Genomic DNA, 7871 nt, shown 5'->3' on the forward strand with positions numbered 1-7871 from the left:
AATAAGTATCAGTAAACTTGAACTGATTGAGAGTGTGTTTCACAATGAAACCTCCAAGATTCGTGAACTTGAACGTTTGTATGCTCAAGCGAAAACATCAATTTCATCTGATCCATTGACTAAAGTAAAACAAGTTTTAAAACAAGCTAAGAAAGTTCAATTTGTGAAGTCAATTGGGACAGATACGTTGAAAAGCTTTTCAAATTGTTATAATTTAGATTTTTACTTGAAAAAGAAATCTGAATTATATGATGATTTTTTTAAGAGCATGACCAAAAATGTGAGTCATCATTCATCATCTTTGTCACATGTTCCAACTAATTCTCAACATCATCATGTTGACATGCGAAGCTGTTTCCTTTGCGGTCAACAAGGTCATGTAGTAAGAAATTGTGGCCAGAAGAATATTCAGAATCTTCACCCTTTTATCAAGGATCATTCCAAACCGGTTCCTTTGGTAAAAGAGATTCTGTAACGACCTGTGTCGTATGCTGATGATACTCATATTATGTTCTCTAATGTACATCCTCGAAAAGTTGTTCATGTGAATGAAACTCATGGTTCCGTTTAACCTAAGTTTATTCCAGCTGAACCGTTATGAAAAAATGTTAATTCAAATGTAGTTCAAGCTGCGTATCTAAGACGGAAGTCTAAGAAACCTGTAACTTATTCTCAGGTTGCTGAACAACAATTGAATGCAACTAAGTTTAACTTTTCTCAAGAAAACCAAAAGGTGCCCAAGACTGAGGCCTGGGGTGCCTTTTTGAACTAATCATTTTCTTTTGTGTGTAGGGTATATCGAAGACCATCTCTGGTGAAAACTGGATTATGGATAGTGGATGTTCTCGTCATATAACTGGAAATCTCGACCTCTTAACATATGTAAGAAATATTCAAGGGGGTTATGTGGCGTTTGCTGGGAATTCTGGGGGTATGATTACACAAGAAGGTGATGTTTCGAATGGGCATATTACTTTTGAGAAGGCTAACTATTGTGATAAAGTGGACCATAATTTATTGAGTGTGTCGCAAATATGTGATAAGCAATACACTATAGTATTTACAGATAAAGAGTGTCTGATTTTAAAACCGGGTTATGTGATTCCTGAGGACATGGTTGTCATGCGATCACCTCGATCTAATGATATTTATGTCTTGAATATAAGTTCTAAAGTATCAACATCAATCGAAACATGTTTTGTCTCGAAAGCAACCGAGAAAGATTCTATTCTATGGCATCGTAGAATGGGTCACATACATGTTAGAAAGATGAACTATCTCATGGCTAATGACTTAGTTGAGGGCGTTTCATTGAAGAACTTTAAATTATCCGATCACTGTGTTGCATGCAAGAAGGGCAAACAGAAAAAGAAACCGCACCCATCTAAGTTATTAAATTCCATTGATACTCCTCTTGAACGACTTCATATGGATTTATTCGGTCCAGTAAATCGTGCGAGTATTTCTGGAGATTGGTATTGCCTAGTTGTTACTGATGATTATTCACGATAGTCATAGGTCTTGTTTATGATCTCAAACGATCAAACATCGGTTCTTGTTCAAAACCTAATCACTAAGATCGAATCACTATACAAACAGAAAATGAGGAGAATTCGAAGTGACAATGGTACTGAATTTAAAAATACTGTATTGGATTTCTTTTGTGTTCAAAAAGGAATACACCGAGAATACAGTGCTCCATATGTACCACAACAGAACGGTTTAGCTGAAAGAAAGAATAGAACATTGATTGAAGCTGCTAGAACGATGCTTGCTGATTCAAAGCTTCCAGTCCAGTTTTGGAATGAGGCGGTGAATACTGCTTGTTATACTCTCAATCGAGTTCTAACTGTTAAAAGACTCAAAAAGACCAGTTATGAACTATTGAATAATCGTAAACCTAATTTTAAGTATTTGGAACCATTTGGGTGTCCTTGTACTATGTTGAAAAAGGATGTGGGAAAGTTTGATGAAAAAGCCATTGATGGTTATTTCTTGGGGTAGGCGTCACCTAAGAAACGAGTGTTTAACTTTACATCTGGTTGTGTTGAGGAATGGTATCATGTGGATTGTCAAAAATATACCACACCTCCTCAAGGAAAAGGTCCAGACTGGATGTTTGACTATGATGGCTTATTTAATTCATTTACTCCAACGACCGATCATCCAGATGAAGATTTATTTCGTGCTTATTTTGAAGAACATTTGGAAATTCCAAGGTTTGCAATTTCAAATGATATTGAAGCTCCAATTTTTGCTCCAACTGAAGAACCTGATAATGAGTCTCCTATTCATTATGATAATGCTTCTACTTCATCTAATGATAATGCTGTTGAAGATCAAGTTATTGAACTTGATAGTGATGTTTCATCTCCTGAATTGGGTGAACATTACCCTAATTTATTTGAAAATGTTGCTGATCCTGAGAATTCTACTCTCAAGATTCATAATTACCATCCACAAGAGAACATTATTGGAGAACTTGATGTAGGAGTTCAAACACGGCATCAAGTTGCTTCATCAATTGAAAATAATGTTCTGTGTGCTTATGCTGATTTACACTCATCTGGGATTGTGAATCTTGCTAAATTCACTTGTTTTCTATCCCAAGTTGAGCCAACGACTCCTCGTGTGGCACTTCAAGATCCCTCTTGGGTAGAAGCCATGCAAGAAGAATTACAGCAATTTGCACGTTTGGGTGTTTGGGATCTTATCGACAAACCTGCTACAGTCAAGAAGGCGATTCCGACTAAGTGGGTATATAAGTGTAAGAAAGACGATCATGGGGTAATTGTGAGAAACAAGGCACGTTTAGTAGTGCATGTTTTTCATCAGCAAGAGGGTATTGACTACACTGAAGTATATGCTCCAGTTGCAAGATTAGAGTCGATTCGAATCTTTCTTGCATATGCTGCTTACAAGAATATTAAAGTTTATCAAATGGATGTCAAGAGTGCTTTTCTCAATGGTGAACTTCATGAGGAAGTGTTTGTTTTACAGCCTCCAGGTTTTGAAGATCCTGATTATCCTGACTGTGTTTACCGATTAAACAAGGCATTATATGGTCTACATCAAGCCCCGAGAGCTTGGTATGGCACGCTCACCGACCATCTGACGGATAATGGTTTCAGACGTGGAACTATCGACTGCACTTTGTTTTACAAAAATATTGGTGAAGAAGATCTTCTCCTCGTTCAGAATAATGTTGATGACATAATCTTTTGGTCAACAAACGACACGTTGTGTAAGGAATTCGATAAATCTATGCAAACCAAGTTCAAGATGAGTTCGATGGGAGAGATGAATTTCTTTTTAGGGTTGCAGGTTCATCAGTCTGTGAAAGGAATCTTCATTCATCAGACAAAATATGTGAATGATGTCTTGAGCCGATTCAAGATTACTGCCGGAAAAATCCCTTCTACTCCTCTTCCCGTGGGTCACAATTTATCACCGGATGAATTGGAGGATACCGTTGATCCGACCCTCTATCGTGCTATGATTGGTTCTTTAATGTATCTAACTGCTTCTGGACCCGACATAATGTTTGCTGTTTGTTTATGTGCTAGGTTCCAAGCTAGTCCCCGAGTGACTCACCTGGCAGCGGTCATGCGTATTCTTCAATATCTGAGGGGAAATCCTGACATCTGGTTATGGTACCCTAAAGATGATAATTTTGATCTTACCGCTTATTCAGACTCAGACAATGGATGATGCAAGATCAATTTCAAGTCTACCACAGCGGGATGTCAATTCTTAGGAAGCCGACTTGTTTCCTGGTAGTGTAAGAAGCAGACAACGGTCTCCACTTCAACCGCTGAAGCTGAGTATGTTGCAACCTCGAGTTGCTGTTTCCAGGTTTTGTGGATACAACAACATCTTCGCGACTACGGTTTGAAGTTTCTTACTACTCCCATTTTGATTGATAATTCTGCTTCTATTAGTATCACCAAAAATCCCGTACAACATTTTAAAACGAAACATATCGAAATTCGATATCATTTCATACGGGATTGTTATGAAACGAAATTAATTGACCTTGAGAAAGTACATACTGATTTTCAGAAAGCCGATCTATTTACCAAAGCCTTTGATAAAACACGCTTTAAATTTTTGCTTGGTTTAAATGGATTGAAGACCCTTGCTGATATCCTGAAACAAGGATAATTATGTTTCTTTTCTGTTAATTTTTTATTTCTCATTTTATTTTGTTTTTAGGTTTTAGGGGGGGGGGGGATATTAGAAAATACAAAAATATTATGCTTTTCGTTTGTATAGATAAAATCCAAAAATATTAGAAAACTTTGAAACTTCAAAAATATTGTGATCTTTCCTGTTTTTAATATTTTAAAAATCAAAAAAAAATTTAAAACTTGAAAAGACAAAAAGATTGTGTTTTTCAGTTTGTACAGAAAATTTTGATAAAGTCAAAAAGAATGTGAATTTCCGGTTTATAAAGAAAAATCCGAAAAGACAAAAAGATTGTGTTTTAAGTTTGTAAAGAGAAAAATCAAAAAGATTTTCGCTTATGTTCGCTGAAAATTATGTCATTTGCTTCTATTTTGAAGGACATATACTTGTATATGTTTGGTCCTGATAATTTCTTGTAAATATTCAGGTTAGCCATTTACCTGACAAATGGAAAGTACTTGGGGCGTTCGTTAAGCTTTCTACTTTATTTTTCGCTGAAAATTTTATCAGTTATTTAAGTTTGTGGAGCATGCTTGCATGTTTTGGTCCTGTTTTCTACTTTTAGATGGATAGGATAGTCATTTATATATAGACTCAAAGTAACTGAGGCGATTAAATTCATTTTGTTTTATGCTCCTCAAAATTTTGAGTTTTTGAAGCAAAAAAGAGAAAATGATAGTACATTGATTATTAGACCCCAAATCCAGAAAGAAATAAGCTTAAAAGACTGAGTGCTTAATCATTTGTGCCTTGATAGGTCTTAAACAAGCTGTTAGAGTAAAGTAAGTGATATAAACCTAAAGAAAGGCCAAATTGAAAGAGGTGTTTGTCTCTAGCAAAAGTCTCGGTGAGGATGGCAGAAATGAAATTACCGGTCATACTCAAGCCTTATAGCTGTTGATCTCCCAAAAATATAATAAAGCAAATAACAAGCGTTAGGATTTTGGACATTGTGAGTCTTTATGCGGCTTAACCATCTGTGTATTCATAAACATGAATATTTCATTCGCTTTTAGAGCAAACCCAAAGTCATTAAACTTGATCACTGCTGTACTTTGTAAAATCCAAACTACTGACTTGATCAAAATCCGTTGTTAGTCATACAATTGTTCCTTCCTTGCGCGCATCTCAATACCAAGAAACGGACCCTAGGGGATACAATGTATGTAAGCCGACAGATGGACTCGTGCATACTCATTCACAATAAAAGAAACTTGATGCATTGCTCAAAATTATAAATTTCACAATTGGTATTCAAAAATTTTGATCAACACTATAATGGTTTAAGTCAAGCTGGGGTGATTTAGCAAAAAATCAAATTAAGCTTGAACCGAGATTAGGGGCTGATAGTTTCTGATATTCTGTGCGCTAATTGAACCTAAATCATATCACAAAAATTCTTGAAGGCTTGTTATAACAATATCAATGACCGACTTAACGCCAGTCATAATATCGCTGAAATATAAAATTGTGATGGAAGGATATTTTAGTCAATATGATTCTCTGCTCAAACTCAACAAAAACACAAAAATATGTACTGCTTTTGAAATATCATAGAAAGACACAAAAAGATTGTCTATTTTCTAGTTTGGATATTTCTGTGAATACATTCTTTATTTTTTACAAAATACCAAAAATATTTTATATTTCATTTTTACATATTATTTAAGGGATATTTTTTAATGAACGTAAAAATGAATTTAAGTTATTTGGTTATCGAGATAACGGGCCTCTGTAATTTTAGTAATTTATTCTTATCTAATTCATTTATTTATTTAATTATTTAAGTTAAAATTAAATAGTATATGATTCATTAATTATAGATAACGAATTAAGTGTTGTTTTAACGAACTACAATCTAGTTCGTTCACCTAATTCGCTTCCGCACTCTGTAACGAAACAGCTCTCGTTCGTTATACATTCTTAACGAATCAAGACACGATTCATGTCTTATTTGTTACTTTGCAATAACGAATTGCAATAACGAATTGCCTGATTCGTTACTTTAAAATTCAAAGAATCTCTTAATTCGTACATAGGGTACATTGGGTAGCGTGTAACAGTATAAAAGACAGGTTATACGAACCGTCCTTCACTATTCACCCTTCTTCCTTATTCCTAAAGACACCCTGTTCAAATTTTCTCTGATTTTTTCGACCTTCGAAATTCGAACTTTTGAATACATCAGTGTGTTGCTAGGGTATAGATGATCACTTCTATGTGATTTTTGTCAAAAATGACGTTGTGTTGATAGACTAATTATGTAATTTTTGTTATAAGGGTTTTACGAGTTTGAAACTCTGTGCAATCGATGCTATACTGTATTAATCTAGATTATTTTGTTATCATTATGATTGGAATGTGATTCCGAGACCCTTGGTGGACTTTAATCAAGGTTTGATTCTTGTTTGCCGGGTCGATTGAATGTTTATGTTTTCGGGGGTTTATACTCTGTTAAAACTCCGAGTACACTTAAATTATTACATGGTGTTGAGCCTCAATTTCAACACCGTGTGCTTCGTATTGTATTTCCGAGATCACTACGCATGTTGATTCGGTTATCAACAAGGATTATGGATTAATCGATACTGGTTTCATATAGTGACTTTCAGTGTTCTTAATCGAATTTTGACTTTGACTATGAGAGTCAAAGATTAAGTCTTTATTTACCATTCGTTAACCTTAGCGAATTGGAACTGCTGCGTGTCCAATTCGTTAAGGAAGTACACGAATTAGATCAGCGAATCATTTTTCCAACGAATCAAATGTGGATTCGTCAAATTTGGAACGAACTGGAAATTAGTTCGTTAATATTTATAGTTAATTCGCTGTGTCTATTTCGTTAACATATTTACCTGATAGCGAATCAATTGATTCGTTACATGTGTGTAACGAATCAGATTGATAATCACACGAATGACATTTCATTTTACATTAATTAATTACATTTAATTAACTTTTGTAATTAATAAATTATTCCAACCGTCTAAACGCGTCGATATATCGATTACACACGACATATAAAATTAAATACACCATCTATTAAATACACACGACATAAGTGCTAAATGTATATTACACCTTCACATTCTTATACTCGTTTAAATTCTCATTCAGTTTAAATGGCCGATCAAATGGATCAAGATCCACCTGTTGCTCCTCAATATCAAGAACAACCTCAAGAAAAAGAAGAGGTTCAACTGCTATCATATGATAAAAAGCACAACATATGTGCTTATGTTGATTTGGATGTTGCTGACGTAGCTATGTTTGGGGATATTTTGGCATTTCTACGTCGTTCAGCGATACATTATTCTATAACTGCAAGACCAACGGTTTATCTGAGTATTATTAGGCAGTTTTGGAATACTGCTGAGTTTGTTGAAGCCGAGAATCAAATTCGAGCAACAATCAATCAACTTCCTATCATTGTGGATGTTGATGTGCTTAGGAGAGTGCTTAGGTTTGGGGACAACGATAATAACCCAAGTGAGTTTGAAAGAGATTGATCAAGGGTTTTTTACACGTGTTTGTTATGCTAGAGATGTTGAAGAGTCCATGCATAACAAGAATGGCCTGTGCCCGCCTTACAAGTATCTTTTACACATACTGATTCATTGCATGGGTGGCCGTAAAGGTGGATTTGATGAATGCCACGGTAGTCTACAATCGGCATTTGTGGC

This window comes from Bidens hawaiensis, unplaced genomic scaffold (genome assembly GCF_021521415.1).
Source record: "Bidens hawaiensis isolate Kalapana, Puna unplaced genomic scaffold, B.hawaiensis_p1.1 tig00071586_1, whole genome shotgun sequence".
NCBI lineage: Eukaryota > Viridiplantae > Streptophyta > Magnoliopsida > Asterales > Asteraceae > Bidens > Bidens hawaiensis.